General features: G+C 36.4%; 1 protein-coding gene across 50 annotated transcripts in view; it reads right to left on the reverse strand.

The window, feature by feature from the left end:
• Positions 1–17,500, reverse strand: part of LOC136836526 (prominin-1-like) — a 420,188-nt gene that overhangs the window by 291,803 nt on the left and 110,885 nt on the right. For 6 of the 50 annotated variants that reach the window (XR_010852418.1, XM_067100941.1, XM_067100918.1 and 3 more), the window contains one exon: positions 6,102–6,269. The exons of the other annotated variants lie outside the window; for them this stretch is intronic. The gene's annotated coding sequence lies outside the window, so the exon portion shown is untranslated. The remainder of the gene's footprint in view (positions 1–6,101; positions 6,270–17,500) is intronic. 50 annotated transcript variants of the gene reach the window in all.

Raw genomic sequence — 17,500 nt, forward strand, 5'->3', positions numbered from 1 at the left:
ATTACTCGTACAAAGAATATGTTAAGACAATGATTTTGAAAAAAAAAGCAGGCCTTCAATGCAATAAGGAAAACCCTAAGTTTGTTTAATCTCAAAACCATGCCAGGTCACTTTGGTGAAGTACAAGAATGAAAGAACTCATAAAAAGTGAAAGATTCATGACAATCATTTGAAAACTAAGATCGGTTCCAAGACGACAGAGACAATCACAGAGAACTTTCGGCAAAGAAACATTGCATTTTTCACACAAGGCAATTGTAGATTATCTTTCCTTCAGTCCTCTGGTGCACGCTCCATTGTCTTCCTTCTGGGAAAATCCACCATCTCCCTTCCCCTCCCTTGCCTCCACCCTTCTCTCTCTCTCTCCCTCTCTCTCTCCCTCTCTCTCTCTCTCTCTCTCTCTCTCTCTCTCTCTCTCTCTCTCTCTCCAATTCCTCTTCGTTCATTTATTCCCAGTCGAGACCAAGTCTCTCCTAGTTTCTCTTCCTGGTCATTTTCATCAAGACCGGCGGGCAGCACTTCCCTTCATTACCACAGCAGCACAGAAAACAGTGGCTGGGTACGGAGAGAGAGAGAGAGAGAGAGAGAGAGAGAGAGAGAGAGAGAGAGAGAGAGAGAGAGAGAGAGAGAGGGGTAGGTCGTCAAGAATATGACACCACTTTCGCTGTTCCTCTCAGCTTTGTAACTGTAAAGACTATTAAAGGACTTCGGTTTACTTTATCGTGAAATAGCCCTAGGAATTTACTAACTGGCAGCTCTATTGGTTACGCGTCCTCCATTCATGAAAATACCAAAATTATTCAATTTGACTTATAAGGAGAAACGTGAATTGGTGAAAAACCCAAATTTTCCACACTCTACACCACTGGTCTTGCAATCGATACAGTTTATCAAATTGGCACAGGCCAGTACTAGGATTGGTGACCACCATAACAAAAGTTCCATATGGATCATGGGCATTGAGCTAGCAACCTCATCCCAAAAACGTATGGTCCGACTCTTACAATCCACCTCACGCTCGAGAAAGAGCAGCAATAGGCCACAAGAAGGCCTGTAAAGCAGAGAGTTCCTGATAAAAACACAGCTAAGCCTAAACTGAGAGCTACCACCAGTGATGCTAATTCAGAGGGGAGGAGAGAATATCGGGTATAGTAGAGGAACAATGAATGGGGTGTACCCATTTGATAATGTTTCATCAATTATGAACTGAGATTAATGGATATGATGCTCGTCCCGCTCCCTGGTCGCGAAAGGAATGTAAAAAATCCGAACTAAAGTTAAGGATGTTCTCATTCGTCTTTCAACTTTATTTGCATCTAAATTTATCATTCCTTTAGATAATAAAACTAAAAAAAATCAAAATGTGGATTCAAAGATAGTTCATTCATCTGCTTACTTTTTCCCCCGGTCAGACCTGGCGTCGTTAATTCATTCCTTTCAAATTTTTATCATTTTTAAGAAAATTCACAACAGAAAAATACCCGCCCCAAAAAAAGAAATGCCATTAACTTCATTTTTTTTTTACTTTTTTCCCATTCAGACGAAATTTCAAGAACGAGCTACGCCTTGTTAGCGCAACTTATACTCTTTTTGCTTTATTTCTTAAAATAAAAAAGAGAGGACTGACTGTCTTGTTAACGCAGCTTGAAATTCAAATTTGTGTCGCAGATTCCACTAATTACTCAACGCTCCAGATCTCAACAGTAACTCGAGAACAATGGCATGCACTGCGAAATCTCGGTAAGTTGTAATGATGACCTCTGGAAAAGAGAGAGAGAGAGAGAGAGAGAGAGAGAGAGAGAGAGAGAGAGAGAGAGAGAGAGAACATGACGAACGAGGAACTTGCTAAAGAGCTAAGTCCTCAATGGGTACGTTTCCTGACTTCGAGTGGTTTAAGTGAGCTTAGAAAACCTTCATTTTTCTCAGGGACGCAGCCAAATATAGCTTTCAGTCATTCGTACTTTCCTAACTAAAATCAAATAACGGGTTGGGAATACTGTGATGCCTGATGTACTGTACCACGCACCTTGTTAAGAATTCAATCGCACCTGATTTTAAATTCAATTGCACCTCATTTTAAATTCAATTACAACGTCAATTGCAAGTTTAAGGGCTCCACAGAACATGGATTAATAATTTATGTTCACAAAAATATGTTCATTCACAGAAGCTATTACCCCAATTTAGAGTGTACATGGTGTTTTGTTTTCTGATATAAAAGAAAGTGAGGCGATTATAGAAAAAAGAATTAAATACTTTCTCGATACAGAAGATCGGACAATATCTGAAAAGACGACATAAAAGAACTGTGTGTAGGAAAAACCTCAAGCAAAAATTTTAAGCGAATGCAAACAAGAAAAAAAATTTGTGACCAATAATGACAGTCAATTACATTAGCCAGATAACATGTTATTGTGTGTATGGACATGGGAGTCCCAAACTGTATGTCAACTTTTGAAATACTGAGTTGCAAAATCCCAAGAATAACTGCTTAAAAAAAAAAAAAAAAAAATAATATATAAATATATATATATATATATATATATATATATATATATATATATATATATATATATATATATATATATATATATATATAGCATCACTAAGAAATTCAAAATTTCGTGAAAAACAGTTTGTGTAATAAAATCCACAATTATATAGTAAACTGCATTGCTATGTAAATGACAAAAGCCAAGACCCAAGACTTTCGAACACCTGAACGGTGTTCCTCATCAGTGTTTACGTTAAAATACAGCAGCATCAATACAATAAGAATTCCAGAATTCCAGCGCAGCAGTCCTCTGCAAACACAGAAGCCCATTCCAATAACATCCCCGACGAATACATACATATCTCCACCTGTCGCCCGACCCGACAAGGCAGGCAATCACTGATTAGCCCAGCTGCCAAGGTAACTGAACCACTGCTAAGTGATATTGAGGGGTAGGGGCTGGGGTGTGGGGGTGATTTACGCGTAGACTGAGAATTTTGGGGTGTGTGTGTATGTGTGTGTGTGTGTGTTTGGTGTGGTGACAGGTAGACATACCATGCAAAGACAAGGTGCAATATGAGAAGGGAAGGGGGGGTGGGTGGGAAGGAGAGCTTACGTCGATTGAAAATTTTACTTACATCAAAATACATACACGACAAAAGTTTTTGAAACCAATCGTTCAATTTCACGACCAAGTTTGCTTGGTATCATTTACTAAATCGAGATAAAAAAAAAAAAAATCCTAACCATTTAAGGTTCAGCTGCCAAAATGCCCATGAAAAAAGGTATGTACTTTCGAAACCTCGACCATCGTTATATTAGTCCTCATGGAAAGAAGTGAAAGGACGGTGTACTTATCAATATTACCAATACTTGCCGATAATGATGGCAAAAGAATTCCGACGTTCATGATTTAATACTATTTCACAAAACAAATATGGAATTAAACAGTACTCAAAGTCACCTTTACAACATAACATTTGATAGCTTGATTATCAAATCATGTAAACTGACACTGTTACTATGTCACAGCAGCTTCACCAAAATACATATAATCCCCAAGACTTAATTCAACATAAAACGGAATCGAACGGAAAAATAATTAAAATTATTAAAAAAACTCAAAACACTTTCAGATAAGAGTTTATGGGAATACTGTAACCAACACAAACCCAAAAAACCTCTTATGAAATCTCGATGAAAATTCCTACATATACAGATAAAAGTTTTATACACAGATCGAGAAAAAAAAAAGTCTACACAAACGCCAATATAAATTTATTTGCACATCTGGATCTGTAAAGAATAAAAATGTTTACATCTACAGAAGACTTTACATTTCCAAGTACATAAAGACAACTCTACGGTACATTCAAATATCTGTCCTTAAAAAAGTTAGCCAGGTGAAGACAACACCCAATTATGCAAGCCGACAGTTAGCCATTATGCAATCTTCTAGTACAAGGAAAAAAAAGAGAGTATTTTAAACTATCCTAAATCTCGCAATGGACCGTCGGGGACCTTGGCTTATCGTATGGCGAACAAAAAGTGTAGACAGTCAATGTCACATTAAAGTAAGGGCTACCGTTGATAGCAGTTTTCTTGACCAACTTTCCTCGTTTGAAAGACCAGACGGAATTAAGTAACCTAAAGATATTCCGATTATCCATTCTCTCTCTCTCTCTCTCTCTCTCTCACACACACACACACACACATTTGTGTATTTTTACATATCGCATTTCCCACGCTATCACTTCTTCTTCTTCTTTAACACTGCCGGTAATTAAACCCATCACCCATTCTCTCTCATAACGAAAAAGCCTAAAACCAGAAGACATCCTCTGTTCCCGCAACGCTAGGTTATTGATACCACACTAATCAATTAACAGTATTGAATCCTCTACCATGTGCTGCAAGATTTAAGAGCTTCCACGTTTTATTTAGGCCCGTGACACAGATTGATTTTGTGCATAAATCTGGCGTCAAGTTCTCCAGCCTCAAAATCAATTTAAAGCGAACTCGAGGAACTATTACATTTAGAAGGTAAATTACGACGAATGATTAATTAGGCCCTATTACTAGACGTAATGCGCACACAGACAAACTACCTAATTATATCTTGCGCTTGGCAGCTCATTACTCAACAGAAAACATACAAGAAAAATACCCATTAACCTGAAGACTGCTAATTATACACATTACTTTGATAAGAGCTCCTCCTCTAGTGATGACATCGCAGCAAAGAAAAACAAAACTTGAAGCAGAATTTAAGGAAAGATGAAAACTAACCAAATTAACACTTACCTGTAAGCTCAAAGAGAGAGAGAGAGAGAGAGAGAGAGAGAGAGAGATTCATGGGAAAAACCTATCATAAATACACAATCACCTTTAAACCATAATTAAAACAATCGTTCTTGATCGGAAATCCCGGTACATAACTAAAACGTATTCAATAAAATAAACAGACTTTGTCTAAGGTCCTTGAGAAACATTAAAATGTAAAGAAATCTGGTTTTAAAAGATCCCAAGATATTCCAACTCTGAACTAATTTAGTGGCGTTTAAACTTTGCATATTTAATAAGAAAACTAAACTGTTGTTGGGAACTTGGTGGTGTAACTTTGATGCCGAGCTGATTTTTAGGAGATGCGATAACAAGCAGTGTGATAGACAATGAATAACAGCGTCATAAACTGACGTGAAAGAAAATCTTGCCGAAAGCCTTAAGCATTCTTGAAAAGTGAAAAAAAAAAAAAATTTACATATACCCGATAAAAAAAAAACCTTCCGAAAAGTCCAAAGCATCTTTGAAGAGTGAAAACACGATGATCAAAAAAATTGTAAATACATAATACTAGGCAGTGAGCGCACCTAATACTGTTACATCAAATGAAACAAGACACTAACGATCTGAAAAGAATCGAAAACCTCAGGGACAATAAAGACTTTTACACAAACCCTGGCATCATTACTAATCGAATCCGCATTTATCTGGAAGGCGAATAAAATTTAGAACGATCTCGCCGAGTGGCGACAAAGCCACGTCAAAGAATGCGACTTAATCTTAAGGAGCAAGACCAGACTTTGCGGGAGATCTCAAAAAAAAAAAAAAAAAAATCGTTTTAGGCGCATATATCGAGATATTTGTCTTTTGGGATAGAAATAAATAAATAAGCAAGTAAAATAATAATAATAATAATAATAAATAATAATAATAATAATAATAAAAACTATTACCACTGATCTTAAAATGCAAAACAGATTTAGACACCACACCCGACAAAACTGGTAACAAATAACAAATGCTCAAAACATACATGAATTTACGTAGTAATTCAGCAAAAATAATGCGCAATAACAACGATACAGAGTAAATGAATTCAAGAAAAAAAAGGAAAGACCAGGTGAGTAAAATTATCACTCAATTACTGATTCACAACAACAACAACTCATTCTCTGCCATCATTACTACTACTACTACTACTACTACTACTACTTCGAACTGTCAAAAACATCGACCGCGACAACACTAACTTAGCGAAGAACCCCATCCGCTTTTAATCCAATCTCCCCTCTCATGAGAGAGTACACGTCAGAAGACAACTCACAGATCTATTAGGAGCCGCTGACGGAGCGTCTGAGGCTGCTACTAGTAAACAAAGACCTTGAAGATGCATGCGCGTGCCAAGAGCAGGGGGCAAGGTCCAGGGGGAACGATACCCCTACTCTGATGATGCCAAGAATGAGTAGTAAATGGAGTCGCAACGCATACACACCTGTGGACAGAAACGATTAGGGAGATTAATCAAGCTGTTTACAGTAGTTGCTAGAGATTGATTCCTAGTGAATCTGATCCTCATCAGGAACAGTCAAACAAGTGCTATAGTCAACATTTTGATTCCATTGTGACGTTTCGGCTTAACACACTAAAAGCCACTTTCGACCTAAAATAGAGGCAAAACACCAAAACAGAAAATTTTACACTAGTAAAGTACATATCAAAGAAAGGTCACACGAGAATAAAATATTTATTTTTTATAAACTACGTTACCATCAATAAAAACACACTGACTCAGAAAAGTAAAACAATTAAGTGAATTACAACAGTCATTAATAAAACTAAAAAAACAAATTCAAGACGAGAGAAATAAAAGTTCGCAGACATCAAATGAAACACAGGACTAAGAAACATAAAAAAAAAAACACAAAACGAAAACAAAAACCAAGACAAGAAAAGAAAAATTACACAACTGATAAATTAGCCTAATGACTGGAAAGCGAGCTGATAGAAAATCGGTGCATTATGAATAACGGAAAGGAAGACTGATCTTGGATGAGTTGTGGTTTAAATTTCTCAAAATATATAGATTCTAAAATCCTTAAATCAGACAATTTTGAACAAGAATCTGCAATTTTAAAATCCCTTATACTTAAATCTTGCCTGACTGCATCTACTGCAATGCTTACGGATGGAAGACTGCTGCTTGACTGCTAAGCCTCTACCTGTCCTGTCACTGATCCCTTCATGTTGGCAGTATCTTGTTTTCAGCACCTTCATGGAACTACCAAAATACCCAACTTGGCAACTGGGGCAAGTATAATAGTAAAAATACCAGAACGCAATAAATCAGGCAGTTTATCTTTGAAAGGTAGTAGGCTTATTATTGTAAAATCATTACTAACAATGAATTTCAAAGTAATCTGTGGATAAAATCTATCAAAACAGTATTTCAATTCCTCTCAAGTTGCTTAATTGATTGACCAATGTAAGGCAATTTGCAGTAAAAAAAACTATTTTAGGAACTGTAACAACTGGCACTTTAGGACTGTAAACATTTTCCAGAAACAGCCTAAGATGTTCAAAGACCAAAATGGTTAGGTAACCATTATTTGCAAAAATTTTACCAAGAATTCCATCTCTTCATGGAACACAGTGAAACTGGAGCATAAATTATAAGCCCTGTGGATTACAGTATTAACTGCAATTAATTTGAAAATGTTTGGACAATGACTGAAAAAAACTCAAACCTAATCCTGAAAAAGTATGTTTCCTGTAAACAGAGAATGAACTCTCGGATTTGTCAATGTAAATATCTAAAAATGGCATCTTATTATCCACCTACCTATCTAAAGTAAATTTTACACTTCCATGTTTGCGATTTAGGTAATGAAGAAAACTATTAGCCTGGTGTTCATTTTCAAATATTAAAGTAGTATCATCTACAAATCGTTATAGAACTAAGGTTTAAAATGTAACGGGCAATCCTCCAACCATTTTCCCTCATGAAAACCTAAAAACAAATGAGCAAAAATACATGAAATTGGGCTGCCCATTGAGTTTGTTTTTCCTAGTTTTATTAATGACTACAGTAATTCACTGAACTGTATTACAGTAGTTTTAATTCACTAGGTTTTCTTTTCTGAGTAGGTTGTTTTTATTGAGTGTAACGTAGTTTATAAAAAAACAAATATTTTATTCTCGAGTGTAACCTTTCTTTGATTTGTACTTCACTAGCATAAAATTCTAAGTTTTGGTGTTTTGTCTCTATTTTAGGTCTAAAATGGCCTAATGCGTTAAAGCCGAAACGTCCCAGTGGAATAAAAATGTTGACTATAGCGCTTGTTTGGCTGTTCCTGATGAAGCTGTTTAAATGAAAATAAGCTTAAAAATATCTATTCTTAAATGCACAACAGCAGACCATATACATACATATGTGGTTTAAATCACTATATATATATATTTTATATATATATTTATGTATTTTATATATATATATATATATATATATATATATATATATATATATATAATACATGTATAAACTGAATCACGAAAATATGGAACGTGATGAATATATAAAGATAAAATATACTAGTGCTGCAGGCCTTTCGACACTGAGTCTGCTAAGTAAAAGGGATAGGCCTTATTTATATACATATATATATACAGTATTAGTGTCCGAAATATATGGTTGCAACGTGTAAAACTTGTTTTTGTGTGCCTTTTATCTTCATATAATGTTGGATTGCAGTAAAATATATAATTTTATATATATATATATACATATATATATATATATATATATATATATATATATATATATATATGATTATTATCACTTTTGTAGATTCATTTATCACACATTACCACTGACCTCTGTTTCTTATTTTTCACCTGTGGTAATGTGTGATATATATATATATATATATATATATATATATATATATATATATACAATATATATATATATATATATATATATATATATATATATATATATATATATATATAAGAAACTGGATACATGGTATAATATCATGGTTAAACCAAGTATAATAATCAGAAACAAAAAGTATTAAATTCAAACAAGCCACACACCTATCTCTTCATTGTCAGCGAACTTGTAAATAAAGAAAAAAGAAACACACTGGCAGTGACTTATGATAAACAAGGTGATAAAACCGGTCCATGCGTCATCAGTAAATTAGATAGTCTTGCAATTCATGAGCAAGGTGGTGAGGTTCACTGGGTGTATCGTGAGAAACGATTCCTAATGAGTATGAGATAATTTTGTGCCGTGGAGCTCATACAAGCACACAAGTATTATATATATATATATATATATATATATATATATATATATATATATATATATATATATATATATATATATATATATAATCACATTGCACACAGACCCAAAAACACACACACACATGTACACACACACATATATATATATATATATATATATATATATATATATATATATATATATATATATATATTACAATAAAGTATATTATACGCTATTAGTTGTCGCGCAGTGGTTAGGACCCTCGCCTAATAAACCACGTGACCTTGTGGATGAATAACAGACCGATGAACATGGAATTTACATATCTACCGAAGTTCCAAAAATAACAGGCATAATCGCAACGGTCATCGACAACACAATATGGCAAAAGTTCACTAAATCATTTAAATGCAAAAAGTATCATTTCTCATTCCGTAGAACGCTAGAACGTAAGGAGCCTCCAAGCGTCGCGAAAACAGTGAAGTAAACTGTCAATCAATAAATCTTGCATGACTGCAAACCAACTACGCAAGAAATTTGCAACGCACGAAATATTTTAATTAGCTTAACCAGACCATCGAGCTCTTCTTTGGCCCCTAACTGCAACCCCTTTCATTCCTTTTACTGTACATATTCTCTGTCTTCCATCTTACTTTTCACAATGTCCTAACGATTGTTTTATAGTGGTACTGCGAGGTTCTCCTCTGTTGCACCTTTAAAACCTTCTTTACTCTCAATTTCGCTTTCAGCGCTGAATGACCTCATGGGTCCCAGTGCTTAGCCTTTGGTCTAAATTCTTTTATTCCATTCCATTCCATTCCAGAGGGCAGGCGCGAAGGATGTGTTATCAGAGCTGATGAAGACTGACAGCTGGACTGGAAGGAAGTAATACAGCTAAGAGCCGGAGAAATACTGCAAAACGAAACGGAAAAAACAAAACCTAACTGCCAACAGGAAGCCACGCAAGGCAATACGTAGTCTACCCTCAAGTTATGTTATTGTTTTGATCTGGTGTTATTTGTTGTTGCACTGACTCAACGTTATGTGTTATGGTTTCTCCTCCAATGTTATTGTGCATGGCCTCTGCTAATCCACGGATACAGCCGAGACGCTTTGTTCAGTTGTCACAAGTCCAATTAAACTGCCAACGAGAGTAAACAAATGTTCTTCAGTATCAGGCGAATATTTCCTATTCTGGGACATTCTATTACTTAAAATTCTACTTCTATTTTACGCTTCAAATTCAAACTTCAATTCACAACTCAAATGGAAATTCCATCGACAAGAGATTAACTCGACTGCAATGCATCTGCAATGATTAATGTAAGGCGATTTTTTTCTAGTGAACTCTGGTGCACGTTGTTTTCTAACGGATGAAATACGGGTTAAATTAATTGAGTTGGTAATAAAGTGGGAATAAGAGAGAGAGAGAGAGAGAGAGAGAGAGAGAGAGAGAGAGAGAGAGAGAGAGAGAGAGAGAGTCCTCAAATACTATACGTGTTTAAGTCCTACGAAAAATATACGTATGAATAAATGAATATAAAGGATTTAAGCCAAAGGCCATGAAGTGGGACCTATGAGGTCATTCAGCGCTGAAACGGAAACTGACAATAGAAAGGACTGAAAGGTGTAACGAGGAAAACCTCGCAGTTGCACTATATGAATCAACTGTTACCTGCACTATGAATCAATTGTTAGAAGAGGGTGGAAAGTAAGATAGAAGAAAGTGAATACGAATGGAGGTACAGTAAAAGGGAATGAAAGGGGTTGCAGCTAGGGGCCGAAGGGAGGCTGCAAAGAACCTTAAGTAGTGCATACAGTGCACCGCATGAGGTGCACTGACGACGCTACCCCCCAACGGGGGAAAAACTGAGTATTATCACTAGTATCTTAAACCTGAGAGAGAGAGAGAGAGAGAGAGAGAGAGAGAGAGAGAGAGAGAGAGAGAGAGAGAGAGAGAGAGAGAGAGAGAGAGAGAGTAATCCACTGAAACACCAAACCCGCCCCCGCCCCAAAAACCATCGCAAAGGCATAATAAATCGTCTTCCCATCAAACAGGTTCTTTGTCACGGCATCCCACAAACGGTTAGCTGTAACCACCGTCATCGCCGTGAGAAATCTTCATCGGATTTGCGGAAAAGACACTACGAAATTGTTGGCACTTTCGCCGCTAAGAAACGAAAGTGTAAGAGACGCCGGAACAGAAAGGTAGGGAAGTTACCTGATCTACTGGACTGAGCATCTAGTACTCGAGATGTAACCAACTTCTTGGGATTGTCAGCTGAACCTTAAAAGTGTGAGAAACGTTGGATACGAAAGGGACGTATGGTACATGATCCATACCAAACTTCCTTACCTACTGAGAAAGGTGTTGCGAAACTATATCAACTTTCACTATTATGAAACAAAAGAGTGAGGATGACTGATTTGTGAAGCAGGAAACAAATGATCCACTTGACTACTTATTTTGTACGGAAAAGATATGACGGAATTCTTGGGACTTTCGCTGCTGAGAAATGAAAGTGTGAGAAACTTGAATACAAAAGGAATAAAAATGACATAATTCGCGTGGAATTCGTTCACTGAGGAAGTAAAATGTATGAATGGCTGTCTTCATTACCTATAAGTGACGGTGCTTGTGCAATAACATAAGCAGATAACTTAAGAACGTTTTCTTCAATAAAATCGACATAACAGACAGGATAACTGCACTTTTCTATAATTCTACTGACAGAACATGAAGTTACTGAGTATTTCATGTCTTAATTTCCAACGAACTCAGATCTCTCTCTCTCATTATATATATAAATATATATATATATATATATATATATATATATATATATAAAGAACACAAAATAAAAATAACCAATGCCATTAAAACAAAACTTGCAGACTTGACTTGGGAAGGAAGTTTCAAAACATGAACAAAAACATTTCAGATCCTCACTAAAGAGTTACGTAACGGAGAGAGAGAGAGAGAGAGAGAGAGAGAGAGAGAGAGAGAGAGAGAGAGAGAGAGAGAGAGAGACGAGCTGATATAAACTTTCAGAATTAGATTGTTCTGCTCAGGGAGTTGGACGGAAAACAAACATGTATCACTCGGGGTTCAGAACTGTTTGTCGAAATTTTGGAATTGGTGATGATCAAAATAGTTAACGGTAACTTTGAAAAATAATACGTAGCAATAATTGATAAAAAATACAACTAATATTTTAAACAATGCCACTTAATTCATAATACTATTACCTAGCTTTTTAATAAATTTTTATCTGTTTATTAATTTATGAATCTATTTTTTCTTTTTTAATATGTGAGATCTCACCTTTCTGTACTTCCCTTTACCTCCTCTTACTTCTTCCCAATGAACACCATACTCTTTGGAAGCTGGAATTTCAAGTCAAGGGCCCCTTTGGTGGGCTTCTTCCATATGAATAGGGTTCATCTTCTGAATAATGATAATAATAATTTTAATCATATAAAATTAAAGACGGTTTCATTATCAGTTTCCGTACATAAACACACCTTTAGCGATTTCAGCAAGTGTTAAATTCTACAACGTTCAAAACATTAACTTTTCTCTGAAAAACGATGATTAAATAAAATATCGACTATAATAAAAGACAGGGAACCTTTTGGACATGTCCAATGACCCAATTAACTCTCACTAAAGTCTATCTCGGCCTCATCACAATAACAGATAAAGATACAACGTAATACACACATCTTGAAAATCTTGAAAGCAAAAAAGCTTTCTGATAGAACTCTGTCTTCCTACTGGTACAACGAGAGAGAGAGAGAGAGAGAGAGAGAGAGAGAGAGAGAGAGAGAGAGAGAGAGAGAGAGAGAGAGGCCAAAGACTTATAACACATCTTTCATCAGATTTATTTAGAACGAAGAACCACCATGCCACCAGGTGCGACCAAAGAATACCATACCTGTTGGGAAACCTCTTTCCAACCCTAATTTACAGCAGGTGTTGAGCTTATTAAGTTTGAACTGTGGTATTTCCGGCTAAAACTAAACTGACAAAAGAGAAAATTTTCCCATCTGCCATCATTCGCCAATTATTTCCACAAACTTAGGTGGGTCACAATAGGATAAGTAATCCTTCATAATAATTTAATCTGCCTTTCTTGACTGTTCAAACATGCCCCTCAATTATCAAACAAAGTGTGCACTCTACTTAGCTGGCAAGAACATATTGGGAACATAATGTGTATATATATGTGTGCATATATATGTATATATAATATATAATATATATACAGTGTATATATATATATATATATATATATATATATATATATATATATATGGGTGTGTGTGGTGCAAAGAGAGGAGGAATATCATATACACTGTGTATATATAATAAAAATTTACACAAGAAACTTGATAATCTGATTTTCTCGATGTTAAAGCATGCGGCCCACTTAAATATAAAACTGTATATCCTTTGTAGTTTGTAAGCATTGGTTGGAAAGATAAAGATATATACATGCGTATATACTGTACCTATCATCTATATATATGTATAATATATATATATATATATTACAGAGAGTGTATATTTACATATATATATATATATATATATATATATATATATATATATATATATAATATAATATATATATATATATATATATATATATATATATATATATATATATATATATATAATATAAACAGTACAGTATATATAACATATCCATATACATATATGTATGTGCAACAAGACTCATGTAATCTGTATTTACAAAAATGTACATGTCATTCTTAAGTGGCATTCAAATGCAGATCCACCAATAAACACACACAAGTTATAAAAAACGATGTTGCAAGTACAGAGGAAATAACACTTCATTCAGCGCCCAGAAGAATCTGACCACAAAGAACCTGAACCATGGTTCTACAACACTTGACAAGTCTCGTCCGAATATGACTTGCTCCTTTTTCAAGTAAACGACCAAAGTTACTGCCTGCACCAAGCAATTCAGCTGGCGATGATAAACAGAGAGAGAGAGAGAGAGAGAGAGAGAGAGAGAGAGAGAGAGAGAGAGAGAGAGAGAGAGAGAGAGAATGCTAACATGCTGCATTCCCCATATAATTTTCTGTATTCCTAACAGCAAACGTGTGCACAGCACATGAGTCAACCTTACACAATGAGAGAGAGAGAGAGAGAGAGAGAGAGAGAGAGATCCAATCACATAATGCACTTCCATAAAACTTAAGACCCTAGTGTAAAAATGTCATCCACCTCGCATTCTTTTTCCGGTCGCCCGTGATGATTCAAGCGTTGTGTTTTATCTGGATGTCGGCTCTTTATGACAAGTTCGCAGCATCGATTCGCTAGTCATCCGATCACTGAAGTTAAAATGTGGGTCTGGTCAGTATATGGACGGGTGACCACCAATATCAGATGTCTCCGGCACTCAAATCCCAGCGCCTATCTATGCATCTATGCAAGTATTTGTCAGGGTCTCAGACTGGAAGGTTAGATATAGCTAATGGCCTCTGCACCCAAGGAGAATATGGTTACTTCCTCCAAGAGAGGGAACTGAGTTGGAGGAAGTTGGAGGAATGGGAGGTCACAGAACGGTGTTATTACAAGGAGTCGTCACAAGGATGCGGGAAGAAGCTGGTCTTTAGGGATGCTGCTTTGGAAGAATGGAGAAACTGTTTCCATGACCTTCGTGGGAGTTTTTATGGAGAGAGAGAGAGAGAGAGAGAGAGAGAGAGAGAGAGAGAGAAAGCGGAAAAGAGGGACATGCCAAGATAGAGAGTTTGTTCATAAAACTACTTAACAGGGATGCTTGGTACTTTCATGAGAGAGAGAGAGAGAGAGAGAGAGAGAGAGAGAGAGAGAGAGAGAGAGAGTCTGAAAAATGTTTTTCTAGTTTTTCTATATGGGTGAGAATTACCTCGTCGAGGCCCTACCGATTTTTATTATGTGGTGGTGTACATTTTGACGAAGAAATAATAATTCCCGCTATACTACTTTCCTGCTCTTCTTACATCCACCTACAACCCACAAAATTCGACCTACAACCAGAGACAATTTATTGCTCAGGCCAACAGACACACTGGTTCTATCCTCTCCCGGTTCGGGGATCTAATGCAGGTTCCTGATTGTTAGCCGTGACAGCTTACCACTGCGCCAGCATGAGAACAAGAGAGAGAGAGAGAGAGAGAGAGAGACAAGAGGAGAGAGAGTAGAGAGAGAGAGAGAGGAATTCCGTTGGAGGAGGGTCACCCTTAGCCAAGCTTGTCATTCTAACGATGACACTGCCTTTTTCCCATAAGAAAGATAAGAGCCCAGACAATGGAGAAAAACGACGCATAACCAGCCGACACGCTACTTGGCTCACACTCGTCAAAAATCGCTCCATTTAAAGCCTCTACACACATGAGAAGTTCTAAAATACACAAGAGCAAGTCATGCGGCACCGATCGTACGTTAGCTGTAATCGCACCATGATGAGGTCTACAACCCTTTAGATGTGGAATTCCAGAACTTGTGCGATCTATCCTAACCGATTATTGTCGACATATTCATTTTTTGTGTGTATAATCCGGTCTGCCTTCCTTTACGTCTCCTGAAGTCTTCTGGCTTGTTAAACGTAGGTAAATACGTCAGTCGCGTTCTATTCGCATTAAAAAACTGAAAATTCAAATACATTTTTTATTATATAAAAAACGAAACTTATCTCAGTGAATATTCAATTTACACAACTATCGAAACCTGAAATATAAAACCATACTGGCATCACAAAAACCAAAGACCACTGATACATGTGTGTGCGAACTCCGCCGATGACGTCTACTGTTAGCCAAGGACCTCGCTGTTATAAGCACAGGGGAAGCTTCAAGACTTCAATATTATATACAGAAACATATTAGCACTATTGAAACTCGCATTCTAAAGTACAATGGCTTCACAAAAAACAAATCTTATTTACCTATATCTAGACGAACTTAACTAACGTCACAATCAAGTGGAGGAGAGGCGTTCGAACTTCATCATGGCTGTTATCTCTTATTCATGATCACTTCAATGACTAAAAGAATATTCTCCGTACAGGGCAATTCCAATCGCTTCATCAATTCTTTGTCAGTTCTTGTGCTTCTGATGGAAAGGCTCAGACAGTCAATAAAATATATTCCTGATAAGTGGCCATGTCCTTGTGAGTGGATTATCCAAATAAATTACGTGATTACCTGCTGTCTTTCGTGGTAACTTGAGTTTCAGGGAAAAACAAAATTGCGGAATAACTTTTTTAAAGTTAATTGTTTTGGTGACGTAACTTTCTTGACAAAATTATCTTCGTTATATCTTTCAAACTCCAAGAAAAGAAAAACTGGTGAAATATCTCATATTTCACTAAAACACCAAATGCCATCAAAATCAGTTCCACCTTTTGTAGAATGCTCACATTCCTTCCTTCTCGTCTTATTATTCTTTAAAAGAACGACCTTTAAGGCAAGGTAAAGGCCACCCAAATGGAAAAGGCGCGCTTTGAAAATCACACATTCGAAAGTAAATAAGAAACCATCATTCTTGGGCACAAGTCCTATTCGAAAATCAAAGATTCACTTCGCGACACTTAAATATTTACAATAATCTACATCATAATGATCAACTGAAAACTAGCAGAACATGAAAGAATAGCGCTGCTTTCACAAATATCCCATCGATTACCTATCTGAAATCGAAACCAGCCTCTAATTTACATATCCAACACATATCCTTCGGTTTCATGTAACAACATTCCACGTTCTTACTCAATTTTTACATAGCATGCTCCACATATGATTACATACAGTAACATTCTAGCATGTAACTTTTTCCTGTAATTTACATCACATTACTGCCATCTATATATCTGCAAATGACCATATCGTGATGTGCTATTCCACCAGATCTTAAATTTATATACACTAGCTGACCAACCCGGCGCTGCCCGGGAAACTCTGAATTGACAACTGATAAACTCACTCTCTCTCCTCCCTAGCACCCCCTCTACTCTCTCTCACTTCCTCTCTCTCTCCTCCCTAGCACCCACTCTACTCACTCACTCTCTCTCTCTCTCTCTCGTTAAGATAGTTGCTTCAATTATATTGACCAGCATTTTTGACACTATATTTCACTCGTTCTCACCCTCATTCCTGTCGGGGCTGAACTTAGACTTAAAGGGCATCGGGAGTGTTACTATTCATCTCAGCGATCTCGAAAACTATGGATTAGAAACTAATGTCTGTCATGTTTGACATTTTATTTTTCATCCCTTCTCAACCCCCCATTCCTATCGGGGCTGAACTTGGGCTCTAAGGGCATCGGGAGTGTCACCATTCACCTCAGAGACCTTGAGAACTATGGATTAGACACTAATATCTGTAATTTTTTGTTATTTTTACATGTCACCCCC

The sequence above is a fragment of the Macrobrachium rosenbergii genome, chromosome 56 (assembly GCF_040412425.1).
Source record: "Macrobrachium rosenbergii isolate ZJJX-2024 chromosome 56, ASM4041242v1, whole genome shotgun sequence".
Taxonomy (NCBI): Eukaryota; Metazoa; Arthropoda; class Malacostraca; order Decapoda; family Palaemonidae; genus Macrobrachium; species Macrobrachium rosenbergii.